Source organism: Lagenorhynchus albirostris, chromosome 6 (assembly GCF_949774975.1).
Source record: "Lagenorhynchus albirostris chromosome 6, mLagAlb1.1, whole genome shotgun sequence".
Classification (NCBI taxonomy): Eukaryota; Metazoa; Chordata; class Mammalia; order Artiodactyla; family Delphinidae; genus Lagenorhynchus; species Lagenorhynchus albirostris.
The window spans coordinates 87711688-87732157 of record NC_083100.1 but is presented as its reverse complement, the minus strand read 5'-3'; positions in this window follow the sequence as shown (position 1 = coordinate 87732157).

Here is a 20470-nt window from a genome sequence, read left to right as displayed (position 1 = left end):
TAACACAATAATCCCATTCCTTGCACAGAATAACTGGTTTAAGCACCCAATTGACTTAATCAGAGTGAGTTCCCAGGCTTGAGTTCCACCTCTAGAGGAGGAACTTTTCTGCTCTGTGAGAAACGGATGAGTAGTTCCTGGTGCTGATGGCAGTTACTTTGTGCCCTCCAGTGGCACCATACTTAGGATAACACTAAAGCACCACAATGGCGAATCAGGAGAAACAATTATAGTAACTGGATTATTAAAATAATCTGTTACCGGGCAGAGCACAACATCTCTAAAGTTAGGTTTTCTGATGAATGCAACCTAAGGAATTCTAACTGAAAGACCTACTGTGTGCATAGCAATGTCACATACATTATAGATACCGAAGTCACTTATAAAAATCTATATACTTTTTCTTACAATCAATGAATAAGTACTAGTGCAGAGACCTACCATCTCTGATACGTTTTTAACTACACCTTTCCATCTAGAAAGTTACATTCTAGTTATATGGAAATCCAGAAATGAAGTGCAAACAGTATTTCTTAAGACTAGTTTTTCTTTGGTAAGACTGGATATTATATATATATATATATATATATATATATGAATTTAAATATAAATGAACTTAAATATGTATTTTATATATATATATATATATATATTCCTTTTTTTCTTTACAGCCAAATTTTGCTTCAGCTGCCTTCGAAGTAGGATACCCAATTTTCTTCTCTAGCTAGACATAGTTAGAAAATATGTACTGGTGAAAAGTGAAAGAAGGCATTAGCTAATGCACTGCCAAATTGGTAGCCATTAAGACCGTTCACTACTACAGGATGGTTATGTCAAATCCATGGGTGAGACTGTAAGTGTCTTTTACAACCAAGGTGAGAACTGCTAAGATATGGAGTTTGTTACTACTAGTATTCCTGAAATCTCAGATACATTTTTCAGTATTATTAAAATCTGACAAACTTTGGTCAGGTCGGATACTACTGGCTACTCATGACACTACATTACAATTGTTAGGAAAAGAACACCGAAATTGTCTTGCAATGTAAGAAGTAATATTACTGTACTGAAAATATAATCACATACTTTATAATACACATACATATACTTATGTATTTTACCTTGGGGTCACGAAGTGAAAAATAAAACACTCTAGATCTTCTGTATAATTTTAATCATAAATGCACCTAAGGTCGATAACTTAATAGGTCTATATGTTTATGTTATTCTGAAAAGAAACAAGGAGACTTTCAGGGTCTTTACATGTCAGGATCCCTAACATAAAATACAGGGAAAAGCACTAATAAATACTATGTGTTAAGGAATTTTGTTTGTAGATTTTATCAAAAACAGATGAAATTAAAACTTTAAAAACATCCCAATAAACTCGGTCAAAACAGTTTAATGTCAACAATTTGATGAAGTTTACAACACACACAGGCATACACACCTACCCCTAATATTTGCATAGAACTAGGAATTGCCAAAATCTTGACTCAAAAGACAATATTAAGGGGATTCTTTGTGATAAAAATGTTTTAGTGATGAAATTGTGTTTGAGTGTTTACGTTTACAGTCTGTAAGGATAGCTTTACTGCTTTAGAGACATATGCTACTGTATGTGATAAACAGGGTCACAGGGTAAACTGAATAGAGTTTTATACTACATTTAATCTCATCTTTATTTAACCTCTTCTATAATAACTTCAAAACAGTTCATTCCATTTTGGGGAAACTCTAGTTTTAATTCTGCAATAAAACTACCCTTCTTGAAACGAAATGAAATTATATAAGTAAAATACAGTCTTTCAGCATTGTTATAGAAACCAGTCAAAGATGGCCTATGTATATTGACCCTTAGGTTGTTTATTTCTTACAGCAGGCTGAGACCCATTAGCTCAAAAGCCCACCAATGTTAAACTCATTTTTAAAATAAATCCAATTGTTTTAAAGCCCAAATAAGCAGATTTGGGGACATTTAGTGTCTGCTTGCTTTGCATACCCCAAGAAACTATATCCATCATCTGCTAGCCATAAATAAGATAAGCCAGGCACCATAAAGACTCCAAGCTGTTGTTGTCCTTTGGAGCTTTCTGACCTAGAGGCTCCACACTGAACTGTTGCGTGATACCACCTAGACAACGAAAGCACCCTCTCTGATTCTGATCCCTCTCTCCCTGGGAATTCGTTTGCCCTTCTCCCAGTGGATGGTATTCCCCATGCCTTAGCCTCTGGAGAGTCTCATGTTATAAGGGACTTGTCCCCATGCATACCTGTCAAAGCCTGCATGTTCTAAGGCTACCTCATGGTCTTATCTTTTTCCCTGCTCAGTCCCCATAAATCTCCAAAACCCTACAAGTATGTACCACGCACAGAAGTTCATTTAACAATTATTAGTATTCTAAATGCTGTTACTTTTACCCTTATTTACCCTCTGAAATATGTTTCTTATGTGATCTGCCTTTATATATTTCTGGGCATGGCTGTTGTATTTCCCCTTAGTCTTATTTCTACAGAAAACAATGGTAACTTTAATTTTTACACATACAGCAGGGGTTTATGTATTTTATCATTCTGGTTGCCATCGGTACATAAATTTTCTTTTGTCAGAATCCTTCTCAGAGTGACGTCAAAGACTGAACACTTATCTGCAATGTTGGTTACCTGATACACTGAAAAGCTGGGAGTTGTTATGTATGATTGCACTAATCACTATGTATTATGCCAATACGAAAGTAGGTACTAATATTATGAAATTAGCTACACCTAGCACATATGACATTTTGTACATTTGGTCAGTATTTTCTATTAGTGTTTAGGAAATTTAGAGTTGAGTTTATCAATAAAGACACTATCACAGTGAAAGGAGAGAGTCCAGATGGAATGGTAACTAAAATAGGATGTGGGTTAATCACCTATCAACCTACTGGCATGAAAGGGAGGACGATGGATCTAAGAAACTTCCATCAAAACTGGGAGAAACTCACAGAAAATTACCAAACCCTGGTTGAGTTTTGTAGAGAAAGCAAATTGCATTTAAACACAGAAAAACCCATGTGCACAGAAAAGGCAAAGAATAAATGAAATGAATGTATATATTTTTTCTACATCTAAACATCTGCAGGTGATTCTTGTCAGTCCTATGACACTGCGAGTCCAAAAAAACAGCAGGGCCGTGTCAGCACTGTCAGCTGACTAAAATTATAGGACTCTAGAACGCCTTCTGATAGAGAACAGGTAACACCTGATTCGGAAACTGGCCTCTGGGGTTTCTTCCTACCCCACCCAGAAGAAGCCAAACTTTGTTAATTACAACCAAGGAAGACCGCACCTGCAAAGAGTAATGGCAGTAGTTGAGGTAAAATAAGTTTCCAGTAATGGCAGGGCTACCCATTGAGAACTGAGTGCTAATAGTGAGTGGTCATAAAGCCAAAGGTATGTTGTTTAGTGTCAATAACTCTTCCCTCCTAAACTTATCATGGAGATCATAAGCTTAGGCTTTGGCCCATCAACCCTAGATCCACATTAAATTCCTAGGAATATGAGGTCACAAAGTAAGATTCGAGTATAGCAGTGTTTATAAAAGTAATATTAGAAACTAGAACATGTGTAACATGCAAACCTAAATTAATGGATCAAAGATTTAAAAATGCTAAATAAACATAATATATATCTTCAGAAAGATAAAGGAAGGTGTTGGCAACAAAAAGTTGTGACAAGTAGTAATAAAGAAAAACCAGTTAGAAATACTGAGGATGAAAAAATACAATTACATAGATACAGCCTTAGAAGCAACCAAAGAATGAAGTGCAGGGCTGAGGGTCAGATAGGAAGACATCAGGAAAGGATATGAAAAATTGATATCATTATATGAATAAAGCTGGTATCTTTAAATGGAAAAATGGATACTTGCCTTTTCTAATGTACACATATTTATTACAAATAGTAATTTGTATATTATACTAAAATATAATTTATACAATATCATACCTAGCTTTATGAGGAAGAGAGATAAGGGAACTGAGGAATAAAGTTGAGAAAGAAAAATTAAAATTAAGTGAGATGCCTTGAATTAAACAATGATGATATTATGCCATGACCTGAAGAGCCTGAGTAACTCAATTATGAGCACCAGAATTCAAAAGGGTAAAAGTGATGAAATTCAGCTGTTGGAGGCCATCATACATTATCTTCTTTCTAAACCCAAGGAACACTGCTGAAAGCTAGGAAATCTCCTAAAACAGATGTGGTTTGTTTTCAGCAAACTACAAATATTCTTTACCTTTGTTTTACTGATATGCATACTTACAATGAGTCCTTGTAAAGAAAATTTTATATTTTTCAATAAAATGTGGACATTCATTTTTCTAAAACATCATTTTTTAAATGATGTAGAAATTGGCACAAGATGAGGCATAGCACCTCTCTCTTCCTTTTAGATACTAAGTCTTTATTTCTAGTTAAAACTTCTGTAAGCTCTACAGGATTCCCTTTACCAAGAGTCACAAAGGACAGCAAATTAATTAGAAACCCAATTCAAACAATAATTGTGCCCGTTAGTACATGAACCACCGTCTACCTCTAAAGCTTTAAGATTCTGAAAAGTTTCCAGTCATCCACATTTACTCTCCTCCCTACTATCACAATCACATGATTCATTTGCTTAGCAAAAAAAAAAAAAAAAAAAAAAAAAATGGTGTTCAGATAAAATTTAGCACAGCCAGCATCTAAATCCCAGAACCCAATTTATTGTACCTGAAAATATGCGTCTTTAGTAGAAAAATGTTTGGTGCAGCATTGTTTGAAGTAGCAAGAAAAAAAGAAACAACCACTGCATCTATCAATCAATAAATAGTTGAGTAAAATTATGATTCTACCTAAGTATTAAAAACAGTAAATATTATGTATTATATATAACTTAATATGAAGGGATGTCCATGTCATTTTATTAATGAAAAGTGTAAGAAAAGAAAATCATGTAGAGTCTGGTTCCATTTACATTGTAAAAAAAGAAAAAGGAAAGGAAAAAGAAAACTCTATATTCTGTCTATTTAAGTACAAGATCAGAGTAGAACATATGGTAGGATATACACTAAAACATTATTGGAAACTCTGAGGGAGAGAAGACAGATTATAATTATTTTATTATACACCTTGGCATTATTTAATATTACAATAAACGTGTGTTGCATTAAAAACTTTTTAACATAAAAATCTATGCCTAGTTTTATGGTATCTAAAAAACGATTCAACTATGTAACAACTTTTAGCACTATTGAGAAAAAGAAAGCTATTTTCATCCTGATCTTTTTTGTGGATGCATTTAGTATTGAGTGATTTTTCAGTTGTTTTGGCAGGGGCAAAGAAAAAAGAAAAAAGGAGACTAGATAAGCTACAAACATTTAGGAGCTGCTATGAGGGCATACTCTTTAAAAAATTCACCCTTTGTGGAATTTAATAACATCCACTTCACAAACCACAGAGTTTTCCTATCTCACAAATCAATTTCATTCTTTTATATTGGTGAATTAGTTTCTTTTCGTGAATTGGTTGTTCTACTTTGTTGTCCTTCCAATAAAAGGGAAGGGCTTGTATTAGCAGTATAGTAAATAGTCAAGATAATAGCCCAATAATACTTCTTACTTATCATCTAACCTCTTCTTTTCAGATTTCCCCATGCTTGAGTGACTATAAACCGTCATCACTGAATTAGCCATGACAAGCCTATCCACCGCCTCTGTTCTTTCAAGGAGTAGTTGCTGGGGGTACAATAATGAACAGTTCTAAGAAGATTGTCAAGCATTTGCCTGTAATCTCATTCAGACACTTTGAAATCCAAATCAGGTATCATTACTCTTGTTATATCTAAAATATAGGAGAATTAACTTTGATGAGAGGTTTAAAATATTTTCCCTAATTCATAAATGATGATCATTATGGAGCTTTAAAAAGATAAAAACTTGAAATAAATGCCCTCTATGGACATTTGTGTGTTTGTACAAGTAAAATGAAAAAAAATTCTACACTTGTATACTGGAGTGCTCATATATTCATGCATGTGGCTCATATGTATATATAAATATATACATATCTGTGTGTGTATATATAGAAATATATATATATATAATACTTTATTCATTCATCCCTCAATGAACCCTTATATTGTTTCCATTGTGAATACTGCTGCAATGAACATGGTGGTGCAGAATCTCTTCAAGATAGTGATTTCATTTCCCTCAGATATATACCCAGAAGTGGAATTGAACAATCATATGGCAGTCCTATTTTTAAGTTTTTGAGGCTGTCCATACTTTTTCCATAGTGGTTGCGCCAGTTTACATTCCCACCAACAGTGCACAGGAATTCCCTTTTCTTCACATCCTCTCCAATGCTTGTTACCTCTTCTTTTTTTTTATAATAGCATTCTAACAGGTGTGAGGTGATCTCTAACTGTGGTTTTTGACTTGCATTTCTCTGATGATTAGTGATGTTGAGCATAATTTCATGTACCTGTTGGACATGTGTATGTCTTCTTTTGGAAAAGTGTTTTTCATCTCCTCTGCACATTTTTCAATCAGATTATTAGGTTTATGTTTTTACTGTTGAGTTGTATGAGTTCCTTATGTAGTTTGATTATTAACCCCTTATCTGATACATGTTTTGTAAATATTTTCTCCCATTCAGTAGGTTGCTTCTTCCTTCTCTTGTTTCTTTTTGCTGTACAGAAAATTTTTAGTTTGATATAGTTCCAGTTATTGAATTTTGCTTTTCTTGCTTGAGCTTTTGGTGTCATAGTAAAAAAATCACTGCCACAATCAATATCAGGGAGTTTTTCCCTACGTTTTCTTCGCGGAGTTTTATGGTTTCAGCTCTTCCACTGATGTCTTCATTCATTTTGAGTTAATTTTTACTATTAGTGTAAGATAGGGGTCCAAATTCATTCTTTTGCATATGAATATTCAGTTTTGCTAACACCATTTATTGAAAAGAATATCTTTTATCCCTTGAGTATTCTTGGCTCCTTTTTATGTGTGAGTTTACTTCTGGACCCTCATTTCTATTCCATGGGTCTATGTGTCTGTTTTTATGCCAATACCATACTGTCTTATTACTATAGTTTTGTAGTATAGTTGGAAATCAGGAAGTGTAAAGGCTCCAGCTTTGTCTTCTTGCTCAGAATTGCTTTGGGTATTCTGGATCTTTTATGGATCCATATGAATTTTAGGATTTTTTTCTATTTGTGTGAAAAATGTCAATGGAATTTTGATAAGGATTGCACTAAATCTATAAATGGCCTTGGTAGTATGAATTTTAACACTGTTAATTCCTCCAATTCATGAACATGGGATATCTTTCCCTTTATTTGTGTCTTCTTCAATTTCTTTCATTAATGTCCTATAGCTTTCAGTGCACAGATCTCTCACCCCTTGATTAATTTTATTCATAGGTATTTTATTCTTTTTTATTTTATTGTAAATCAGATTGTCTTCTTTATTTCTCTTTAAGATACTTCATCATTAGTGTATAGAAATGCAACTAATTTTTATGTTGATTTTGTATCCTTCAACTTTACTGAATTTGTTTATTAGTTTTGACAGATTTTTGATGGAGTCATTGGATTTTTCTACATGTAAGATCATGTCATCTGCAGAAACAATTTTCCTTTTCCTTTTCCACTCTGAATGACTTTATTTCTTTCTCTTACTTAATTTCTCTGTCTAGGACTTCCAGTGCTATGTTGAATAGGAATGGTGAGAGTGGGCAAACTTGTCTTGTTCCTGATTTTAGAGGAAAAGCTTTCAGTTATTCATTATTTTGTATGATGTTCATTACAGGTTTCTCAAAAATGGCTTCTATTATGTTGAAGTATATCCCTTCTATACCCAATTTGTTGAGAGATTTTATCATGAAAGGTTATTGAATTTTGTCAAATGTTTTTTCTGCAACTATTTAGAGGTTGCAACTATTTTTTCTACTCTTTATCCTATTAATGTGATGTGTCATGTTTATTTATTTGCATATGTTGAACCATCCTTTCACTCTAGGATAAATCCTACTTAATCATGGTGTATAATTTTTTTAATGTGCTGTTTAATTCAGTTTACTAGAATTTTGTTGAGAACTTTTGCATCTATGTTCTTCAGGGATATTGACCTATAGTTTTCTGTTCTTGAGTTGTCCTTATCTGGCTTCAGTGTCAGAGTAATGAGTAAATTTATAAAGTGAGTTTGATAGCATTCTTTCCTTTTAAATTTTTTGGAAGAGTTTCAGAAGAATTGGTGTTAATTCTTCTTTAAATATTTGCTAGAACTCACCAGTGAAACCATCTAGTCCTGAGCATTTCTTTGCCTGGAGGGTTTTGATTACTGCTTCACTCTCCTTAGTCATTATTGGTCTGTTCAGTTTTTCTATTTGATTTTTATTCTATTTCAACTTGAATCAGTCTTGGTAGGTTGTAGGTTTCTAGGAATGCATCCACTGCTTTGAGGTTATCCAGTTTGTTGGTGTAGCCTTTTATGATCCTTTGTGTTTCTGTGATGTCAGTTGTAATGCCTCCTTTTTCATTTATAATTTTGTTTATTTGAATCCTCTCTCTTTATTCCTTGCTTAGTTTAGTAAAGACTTTGTCAATTTTGTTTATCTTTACAAAAAACAACTTTAGTTTCATTGATATTTTTTTACTGTCTTTCTAGTTTTTATTTCATTTATTTCTGCTCTAATCTTTTTATATTTACTTCTTTCTGCTAACTTTGGGTTTGTTTGTTTGTTTTTTTTTCTTTTTTTTCTAATACCTTAAGGTGTAAAGTTAGGTTATTTTAATAAGATTTTTCTTCTTTTAATGTAGGCATTTATTGCTATAAACTTTCCTCTTAAAACTGCTTTTGCTGCATCCCATAAATTTTGATATGTTGTACTTTTGTTTTCCAATAACTAACATTTGAATACCAATTGACAGTTTATTAAATGCTTTTAATTTTAGCTCATTTTACTGTTTGGATATGAAAGTACCCAGTGACTTTTTTATTCTATGTGAATTTTGATTATGAAATAGATTATGAAATAGATCATATATATAATATATATATAACTATATATATATAGTTATATATATATATAATATATATAATAACTATTTCACAAAAGAGAAGTTCAATAGAGAAATATCAAAAAGAGAGACCCAGAATTTTGTGTCTTTATCGCCTTCTCTTCCAATCTTTGTACTAATCTCTAATTAATTAATCAATCATCTTCTATGTAAAGCAAGTGCTCTAAGAGCCTTAAGCAAACTTTCCTCCTAAAAAATTTACTTTTGTTCAAAGGTTCAAATTCTACTTAATATCAACCTTTGGTCTGCCAGTACCTTAAGTGGTTTCTTAACATTGAGGCTAGGACAATACTTCAAGAGTTTGATCATCTTTCAATTGCTCCTCCCCACTCTGTCAAAATTCTCTATCAAAACCCTCTCCACTCTGCAGCATTTGGGTCAATTATTACCAAAACTGTGATCTCTGTTTCAAGTTCTCTTTTATTTGAACCCTGTTGTTTCAAACTTCAATAACAGTCATCATGAATGTCAGTCGTTTGGCCACTTAATCACATATAATTTGATGTGATGGAAACAATCATGAAAGTTAGAGTCAGAGTAAAAGTTTCAAACATTGTTAATGGCAGTGAGAATAGGAAAGAGAAGACGGAAATGAGAAATGGTGAGAGAACAGACTTGTCAGAACCTGGAGGTGAACTGAAGGTGCAGAGAGGAGAAAGGATGAGTTGAGGGTTTTGTCATTAGCAACTGGCTAATGGTGGTATGATCTAAAGACTGAGAAGAATGAACAAAAGTAAAATTTTTTAATGTGGCATAATTTCTATAACCTTTTAGGTTCTTTATATATAATTTGTACTCTTAGAGCCTTGAAGGGCTATGTATACACCACAGATTTTCCATAAATTCTGGTTGCGTTTATAGAAATGCCAGAAAATGAACTGGGATATTGGTAATTAATATCGTGTTACTCATACAGCTAGAACAGTATGGGTTCTTATTTTCTAATGTATAGATTTATAAAGTAATATAAATTTACAGTGTGTTCTAAACATTTGGTATTAGTCCTGTCCTTTTCTAACAACAAATTTTTACTCCTAACGTTGACATTATCAGGATTTACGAATTGAGAACATCTGTGAGAACACACCTATGCTGACAGAGTCCTGTGATTATTCCTTCACCTAACCCCTAAGAGCCCAACCAAATATTCAACTTCTAGTGTGTAATGGCATAAAACACCATTTCAGGAATCTATGTCCTTTCAATAGCAATTTGCTTCCCTCAGAAGCTGCACAATCATTTCCAAATTAATATTCCTTAACAATTTCTCATCCTTGTAAGATGGTCTTTCTTAACATGCGGCAATGAAAGGGAGTGAATTTTAATGGCATGCTTTATGCATGTAAAAATTTTGAGTAATTCACACTTGTCTTGAATCCATGAAAAAAAATGAGAGTCTATGCTTAAAAGAAAAAGGTTTTATTTAAAAAAAATCTTTCTCATAGCACTTAAACTATATTTGTAGAATACTGTCTATGCAAATAGATCTTTAAGAATCTGAAGATTCTGATTTTTTAAAAAATTACGTTGAAATCAAAGGTTCAAGCATGTCTGTGGATAAAATGTTGGTGTGTGCATATATGTGTGTGTGTGTATGATGTGTGTGAATACATACTGAAAAATACAATCTAAGGAATGTTTTGCATCATATCACTGTATCGTTTTACATTTGATTTTTTCTTTCTATTTCATATACTAGCATTAAAAATATGTTTATCCTAGTACAGAGAATCACCACTTTATCTCAGAAGTATGTTTTGCATTTTTAAACTTACTTCTTTACCTAAAATCTCTCATCAAGTATAAATTAAATAATTAGTTTTATCAATTACAGAAATATTTCCTGCTCATAAAAATATCATACAACTCAACAGCAAACAAATGCCCTATCCAAAAAATCATTGTCATAGGAAAGAAGAACTCTAGTTCAATTCCCAAACCTAGTAATTACAGAAAAAGGAAGGAATCTGGAACTTGGGGATTTTGAGCAGTAAAATATATACATCCTTCTCCTATCTTAGATTCATTTAAGAATTTATAATGTGGCCTTAAAGATCGTAAAACCTCCTAAAGATATTCTAAGTCAACTAACACCCAAAATAGTGTCATAAGACTCCATTGATTCATCCTTAAATAGTAAAGATAAAAACAGTGTAAAGAAGGATCCAAAGAAAGGTTCAAGAATCAAACTCAACAGGCCAAAGTCCAGAATGAAGAATTAAGGTCTCTGAGATTCGACAGAGTCACAGTATATGGTGTGAAGTATATATTGAAGTACATACCCTGGTCACAGAACGTAGCACTCATCGCCTGAGCCCTGCTTACCTACTACTCTAAGCCACAAGATCCACAACAAACTTCTCCCTATTCTGTACATGCACCATTTACACAAAGGTCTCATGACTTTGCACATTCTGCTCCCTTTGCTTTGATCATGTGGCAAAAACGTACACAATTGTTTACTGTTCAGTCAAAATTATATCTCCTACTTAATCTAAGCTTTACAACAGTCTAAATTACCTTTCTATTAACAGTTAAGAGTATACATTGCTCATTATATGTATTTTCTATTAGTCATCTTCTTTATTGTCTAGACTGTTTGATAGTTGCCTTTTTAGTGCCAGGTACCTGTCTTTAACATTTTGTATATAGGAGGTATTTAAACATAGGTCTGAATGTAATAAAATCCCCTTTAGGGAATTAAGGAATTCTAAGTCTTTAAATCAACAATGTAGAGGCAATGATCATCATTCATTAGCGTCAAGAAATTCACTCTAGAGTTACACAGATTTAACTGTGATGCCTAGTGCTCTTGTGTCCCTCAGTTTCTTCAGCTGCAAATTATGACTAATAAAAACAATACCTGCGCCTTGTCTGTTTGTGAGAACTGAAGGAGATAAATGTGTGTAAAGAATGTAAAGCACAGTATCTGGCACACTTTCTGCAGTACTAAAGAGCTTTATTTCCCCTTCAAAGAGCATTAATTATCTTTGCTTATGCCTATTACTGATAATTTACTTTTACTATTTATCTAGTTGAGTTCTACAAATTTTAGAAGAAATTGGAGATAATCCAGAAAAAATGAAGCTAGAAGGGGAATATTACAACAGCTCCAAAAAAATAATCCAAGAGGGACAATGACTCACTCTACCTACTATATTTCTATTCATTTCTATTGTATTTGTCATAAAATATATATATTTTTATATCAAGAAGGGGAAAAGGCCTATAGAGCAAAATAGGTAATGCTTCATGATGTCAGATTGCTAATATGAATTTCTAAGAGAACTGCTGCTCTTTGTCACTATATGTAAAATATATATGTAAAATGTGTCTCCCTCTATTAAATTAATATACACACATATAGGTACACATACACAGAATTCAATTTTTTTCTACCAAAGCAAATTTTAGTTGCCCTTTATGATAATTTAACCCTGAATTTATAGATTTAAGAGAATACATTCTATGAGGAGTAATTACATAAAACCTTTTTTTTATAATTTTAATGATTTTTATTCATGAGTTAATGTCTTCCTTGATGATAACAATTTTTTTTTTCAAAACATCTAGAACTCCAGAACTAAACTGTGATTAGTCATTTGCTCAAGCTAAGCAAAAAATACAACTTAGGCCTTTTGGTGTTTAAACAGTCATTTCTTTCCCTTGACCTGATTTCTAGCCTCAGCAACATAACTAACTTAGGAAAAGGAGTGCTTCATCTGCAAAGTGAATCTGAAAAATTAAGGAAAGTGAATTTGGGCATTGCTCCCAAATATGTTTCAGGTTGCGAAACAGTTTGTGATTAGCTATTCATAGGAAAAGAATGCTACGTGAGAATTCTATGACACCTTGTGTTAAGGAAGCTTCTTTTAACGGTAAGAAGTAGAATCACAGGCTTTAATGTGCAGTCCTATGAGATGGGTGGAAGGGAAGGAGGGGAATAGACAAATGACTTTAAAATGAGATTGATTTTTCTCTTTTTTCTTCAAAGAATAAGAGATATAGTTATATTAATTGGTTGGTGTCTATTTTATCGCCTTTAAAAACAGGATAATTCATCTTGATTCTGTAATTACCAGTTATACAAACAGCATGTGACAAGTCTGACAAGCAGGCTTTTTCAACATGGAATATATATTACAATGGCAAGTGCGTTAGATTAATAAATCAAGGTTATGCCATTTGATAAATTATTTCCTTTCTTAATAGGATATATTACCCAAGTTCATATGTTAATTTTAAAATGTCTATATTGTGTGTGTTACTGAATAGCAAATATATCACTAAACTTGATTGACCAGTAAAAAGGTTTTTTCCAAAACATTCTACAGAGCCAATTGTATATGATCTTCTGGATAAGATTTAATATGGCTCTTGGAATAGAAAATTGTGTTCTCGATTATAAGGTTACAAAATTATAATAAAAGAGGTTGATAGATCACATGAAGACCACGGTACTGCTCTAGGACAACATTATTCTAGACTGAGTGTTGGGTTGAAAAGAAGCCATCTAACTTCCATAACACATTGACTAAGCTAAAGGAAAGGAATTCATAAACCCATTTGTGCCGTACACACATATCAAAGAAGACTGCTAGAATTTTGCATCTGATTCTCAGTGTCTAGGCTAAACAATGTCCTGGAAATGACCCCAGTTGAAACCAGCAGGAGGCTATTATCATTCTCCCCTTTTACACTTCAGCCTGGGGTCAGGAAGATCTGAGCTGCTCAATATTCCTATTACATTAATGGCACAGTTATCACATAGGGATCAACTTCATGCTGCTAATATAGACATGCTTCTGGAAGTAATTTCTGGCTCTGCTGGGCAAGGCAATCTATTAGGTCATTTGTAACCTCTGCAAAACCTAGTGGAAAGAGTACAGACTTTGGACTTAAGTATAAATGTCGGCCCTGTATTTGTAGAGTAACCTTGGCAAATTACTTAACATCTTTGAGTCTCAATTGGGGGATAATAGCTTCTATCTGATACAAATGTGGTTAAGATTCATGAAAAACACATAGGGAAACAAGCTATAACAGTGTCTCATACACAGTAGGCATTAGGTAAGTGGAAATTATTACCATCATGTACAGTATTTTCTCCATTACATTTTAAGGACCGAGTCATCTTGATACAAAGTATTTGACATCTAAATAATTTATCTGGGACTTCCCTGGTGGCACAGTGCTTAAGAATCCGCCTGCCAATGCAGGGGACATGGGTTCGAGCCCTGCTCCGGGAAGATCCCACATGCCACAGAGGAACTAAGCCCATGGACCACAACTACTGAGCCTGTGCTCTAGAGCCCGTGAGCCACAACTACTGAGCCCATGTGCCACAAATACTGAAGCGAGAGCACACGCTCCACAAAAAGAGAAGCCACCGCAATGAGAAGCCCGTGCACTGCAACTAAGAGTAGCCTCCACTCACCGCAACTAGAGAAAGCCTGTGTGCAGCAATGAAGACTCAACACAGCCAAAAATAAATAAAAATTTTAAAATACATAAATAAATAATTTTTCTTCTCAGTCACATTGAATGTTATCTCAAAAAGCACAGAATATATACAGATGATGAGTGTTAATAAATGTAAATTGTTCTTAAAAGTATGAACCTTGTGGTCAGACTAGGTAGCTACAGGTTCCAAGTGACAGAATGAAATACAGAAGTTACTGGTTCATGTACAGATGTCCCCACAGCTTTCGGTTTTGTGCCTTGCTGAATACACGCATTAGTTACTATGTTCTGTTTCCCTGAGGAATAAGGTTTGACTTCTTTCTCTTCTTGTATCTGTGAGTACAGTTCTTATAAACTGCATAGCCAATGGAAACTATTTTTAGGATTCCAGACCTGAAAACTCTGAAGAAAACACATACCAAATAATAATCAAAACTAAAACCTGTTTCACCTCTTTTTTTTTTGTTTTTAATTAATTTTCATTGGAGTATAGTTGCTTTACAATGTTGTGTTAGTTTCTACTGTACAGCAAAGGGAATCAGCTATATATATACATATACCCACTCTTTTTTGGATTTCCTTCCCATTAAGGTCACCACAGACCACTGAGTAGAGTTCCCTGAGCTATACAGTAGGTTCTCATTGGTTATCTATTTTATACATGGTATCAATAGTGTATATATGTCAATCCCAATCTCCTAATTCATCCCACCCCTCCCTTCCCCCTTGGTGTCCATATATTTGTTCTCTACATCTGTGTCTCTATTTCTACTTTGCAAATAAGATGTCCTATACCATTTTTCTATATTCCACATATATGTGTTAATATACAATATTTGTTTTTCTCTTTCTGACTTCACTGTGTATGACACTCTCTAGGCCCATCCTCATCTCTACAAGTAATGTGATTTTGTTCCTTTTATGGCTGAGTAATATTCCATTGTATATATGTACCACATCTTCTGTATCCATTCCTTTGTTAATGAACACTTAGGTTGCTTCCATGTCCTGGCTATCGTAAATAGTGCTGCAATGAACATTGGGGTGCATGTGTCTTTTCGAATTATTGTTTTCTCAGGGTATATCCCAGTAGTGGGATCACTGGGTCCTATGGTAGTTCTATTTTTAGTTTTTTAAGGAACCGCCATACTGTTCTCTATAGTGGCTGTATGAATTTACATTCCTACCGACAGTGCAAGAGGGTCCCACCAACAGTGCAAGAGGCTTCTTTTTTCTCCACAACCTCTCTAGCATTTATTGTTTGTAGATTTTTTTAATGATGGCCATTCTGACCAGTGTGAGGTGATACCTCATTGTAGTTTTGATTTGCATTTCTCTAATAATTAGTGATGTTGAGCATCTTTTCATGTGTTTGTTGGCCATCTGTATGCCTTCTTTGGAGAAATGTCTATTTAGGTCTTCTGCCCATTTTTGGATTGGGTTGTTTGTTTTTTTGATATTGAGCTGCACCTCTTAACTGGCACCATTTTCCTCCTATTCGGTAGTCCACACACCCAATCTTCTATATATCTTATATAATCCTTAACGGAGTATCTTAAGGCTTGATTTAATAACCCACATTGGAACTCTTCTTTGAAGCAGCATTCATATAGACACTTTTAAAATATATTTATTTTATAGACACTTTATTTTATAGACACTTTTAAAATATATAAGTTGTGGTGAGTCCTGCATTGGAATTAACTTGTATTTCTGTTGAATATATAATTTCTTTTTCTTTCATAGGCTAAATATTTTCTGGACATTGAGTTATATCACATCAATAACCTTATAAGAATCTTCTAAGTCTAAATAGTGATGAACCTAACAACAAGAATTAATTTTTTTCTCAATATTTCTTACTATAATGGTAACAAAATGCATGTATACATGATACAGAATCAGGTTCAGAATAATGGTCACATTTTAAACAATACTCTATTTAGAGAGCAGATTAATTTGGTTTGATTATTAGCTTGATTGTTATTTACTGATTTAGGTTCACAACTTTTGCCTCTTTGACTAATTCATAAACCCTGTAGGGGTAGGGATTCCACATAGTACCTGAAGTACTAAGCAGTATATACTATGTATTTAGTAAATAGCTATTGATTGATTTGTAAAAGTCTCTAGATCACAATAAAATTAGAAGGAAAATTATGAATCATTTCTATATAATCTATCTGGATCACAAATCAGTTTGATAACAAAATTACTGTAAAAAGTCATAAACTGCATGAACCATGGGCAAATGTCCTAAATTTGGGGAATAAGAATCTGTTGAAGCAATAATCTTCAGCACTGTTCCCTCAATCTCTTAGTCTAAATTTAACAAGACAAAAGTTTTGAATTTTTAAAAAGTTAACCACATTTTCAAACAATTTTGTCTCCACACATTTCTTTTCATCTTTTAAATGAGTCTTTAGTTCCTTAGAGCAAGCCCTGTCTAGATTTTGCTCATCAGATAATGCTTTTCTTAATGTGTGGCAGACATTCATTGATTTTGCTACTCATGAGTAGTAAGTGTCCAGTAAGCATTATCCTAATCAGTGACATGCTTCTCCTGATTTCTTTTTAATCTGCTTTTCCAAACTTCTAGTCAATTTTCTGGGCTATCTTTCTAATAAATTCCTTCTCTACTTTACTTAACTGGAGTAACTCTCAGTTGTTGTGACCAAGAACTCTTGATACATGTGGTGGTCTTCTAATGCTATTAATGAGGCTTTTCTACATTTACCAAAAAAGACTAATGGGAAAATCATAAATCATTCCTGAGTTTTGCTTGCTACCGATATTTTGGCTTCTGCTTTTCCTCATCTTTTCTTCCCAAACTATGGTTGGGAACTATGATGGTCCACATGTTTGCTGTTTCATGGGAAAACAGTTGTTTTAATCCCAATGAACTGTGATACTTTTACAGAGTTTTAATTTTTTCTTCTCTTTCTTATGATGGAAGCAAAATATAAAATAAAAATTCTTAAATCTGTCATGTTCTGGTTTCTTTAAATCATTCCTTCTTAGAACATAAAGTAGGCACTTACAGTGTAGTACAAACATGTGGAAATGGCATTCATTTAATTTATTCCACAAATACTTACTGATTTTGCTTGAACTGAGCACAAGGCTGGCATCTGGGTTACAGAGATGAGAAAAATAGTCTCTAAATTTTGGAAGCTCAGAGTCAAGTCAGAGTGACCCAGAGATGAAAAAAGTGATCATTGTTAATACAGCACAAACATCCCAGGGAGGGATAGCTTTCAAAATATTGTGAGGACCCAAAATCCACAGAAGTCGTTGATTATGAAAATGAGGGCTTAATTATTTCATCTACTAATGCCTGAAAGAGCTCTCTAAAGTGTCCATGTCATTTCCAGGAACACATAGCACAATCTGGCACATTCAAGCCACCACATCTTCAATTTAAAACTCTCTAGGAATGCAAAATGCTGAAACTCTGGCCTATGCTAGTGACTTGGGACTTTAATATATTAATCTAAGTAATAGTTACAACCAGTTTCTCCATAAAGGATATTAATGATTTTAAGTACTTGAGCTGCATCACTATAATGACCATATTCCCCTTAGTTTAATTTTAACATTTTTAAAAACAAAACTTGACATTTTAAGTCAGCAAGCGAGACTCACTGCAGCACAGAATACATCTATCTGTCCTAAATGTCATAATTACTGGATTAGACTCTGCCAAGTAACTTACTCCTTGGGGACTTCAGAGATACATCACCATCCAAGACACACAGGAACTATTCAGTGAACTGTGTGACTGATTTATTCAGTAGAACGCTTGGTAATGATAGTCCAAATAGCAGTTATTTGAGAAAATTAACTATCCTCCAAAATGCATACCAATCATCGTGATGGGTCAGCAGAAGGAATAGGTAGTTAATTTGTTCAGTGATTAACTCATACTGTTGGTTTGGGATTTAGACCAACTTGGCTACACTTTAGAAAAAGGTATTCCTTTCTTCTTATGTGATGCATTTAACCTCAAGGCATTTTTTTTTTCATTTTTATTTTTTTCATTAATTTTTATTGAAGTATGATTGCTTTACAATGTTATGTTAGCCTCCACTGCACAACAAAATGAATCAGCCACATACATGCATATATTCCTTCTCTTTTGGACTTCCCTCCCATTTAGGTTACCACAGTGCATTAGGTAGAGTACCCTGTGTTATACAGTAAGTTCCCATCAGCTATCTATCTTATCTATAGTATCTATAATGTATATCAAGGCATTTTTAAAGCAGAAGAACTTGAAGAATTTTCAAAGCCAAATTCTCATTTTATGATAAGGAAACTGACTTACCAAATCTTATCAGACTCATTAAGATACAGTCTCTTTTCACTTTCCCTCATATTTTGAATGTTTTACCAAACGGATTTTCAAGCTGCTTCTCATTAAATTCAACTGCCTATCATTAAAAGGAAAGCCATTATTTTTAGTTTCCTGTAGGTCACACGCTCTTCCACATCTATGAGATTAATATCTTTATTATTTTTTTTCTCCCTGGAGCTTACATGACCAATACACACAAACATCTGCATACATATGTGTTTACTTATATGAGGATGGCAAAATACACAAACACCGTATTTTTTCCTAGAAGTCTAGAGAAGTCTGATAATTGCTCTGGCTAATTTAAAGTGTATTTTCCCATGTACCAAGTATAAAAGATTATTATAGACTCTACAATGGGCACACTTCAGACCTAGGCACTTGGAAGGATGTAAAGATGACTGAGAAGATACATATCTTAGGAAACGTAAGTCTACAATTTAATGGTGTGCATATGGGGAAGTGGTGCAGGAATTAGACAATTACAAGGGTACTCATATTACAAAGAACTTGGAAAAAATACAGTGTTGTTATATTTCAAAAAAGGGGTGGTGGAGATAGGAAACAAAAAGGTTAGGAAAGGGGTGTGTGTGTGTGTGTGTGTGTGTGTGTTTGGTGTTTGAGATTAATCTCAAAGAGTAGGTAGAACTGTACTCAGGAAACAGAGGAAGAACACTGTCCAGATTGGCATGATCAATTCCATTTGGTTCTAAAGGACAATTAAATTAGCAATTATCTAAAAGTTTCTCTTTTGGTTCTTAAAACTGATTCAAATTTTCAGTGGCTGAAAACATTCTATACTGATCCTTTATAAAAAAAAAAAGATTTTAAAACATTATTTCAGGGCTTCCCTGGTGGCGCAGTGGTTGAGAATCTGCCTGACAATGCAGGGGACACAGGTTCGAGCCCTGGTCTGGGAGGATCCCACGTGCCGCGGAGCAACTAGGCCTGTGAGCCACAATTACTGAGCCTGCGCGTCTGGAGCCTGTGCTCCACAACAAGAGAGGCCGTGATAGTGAGAGGCCCGCGCACCGCGATGAAGAGTGGCCCCCACTTGCCACAACTAGAGAAAGCCCTCACACAGAAACGAAGACCCAACACAGCCAAAAATAAATTAATTAATTAATTTAAAAAAAAAAGCAACAAACAGTGAGAGAGAGAGAGGGACATTAAAAAAAAACATTATTTCATTCATTAAGTTCACATCACAGAACTATTCACATGGCTGCATTCTTTCATTTAAAAATTTGAACATAAATTTGATTTTAAGAATGAATAAATACATATTATTTTAAAGAAAAGGCATTCCATTAAAAAAGACCTCGATTTCAAAATGAATGGGATTTTGAAAAGGATCTTTGAGATTAATAAAACAACAGCACAGCGTATGTGATGGACAGGAATGTAAACAAAACAAAACAAAACCCCCAAATCTGGAGATATAGGTTGTATCATTTTCTAATCTAGAGCATTTGCTATTTTTTTTCTGTAAGCAATAGAGACTTAACACGTATTCAAAATGAAAAGTGATGATATCAGCTTTG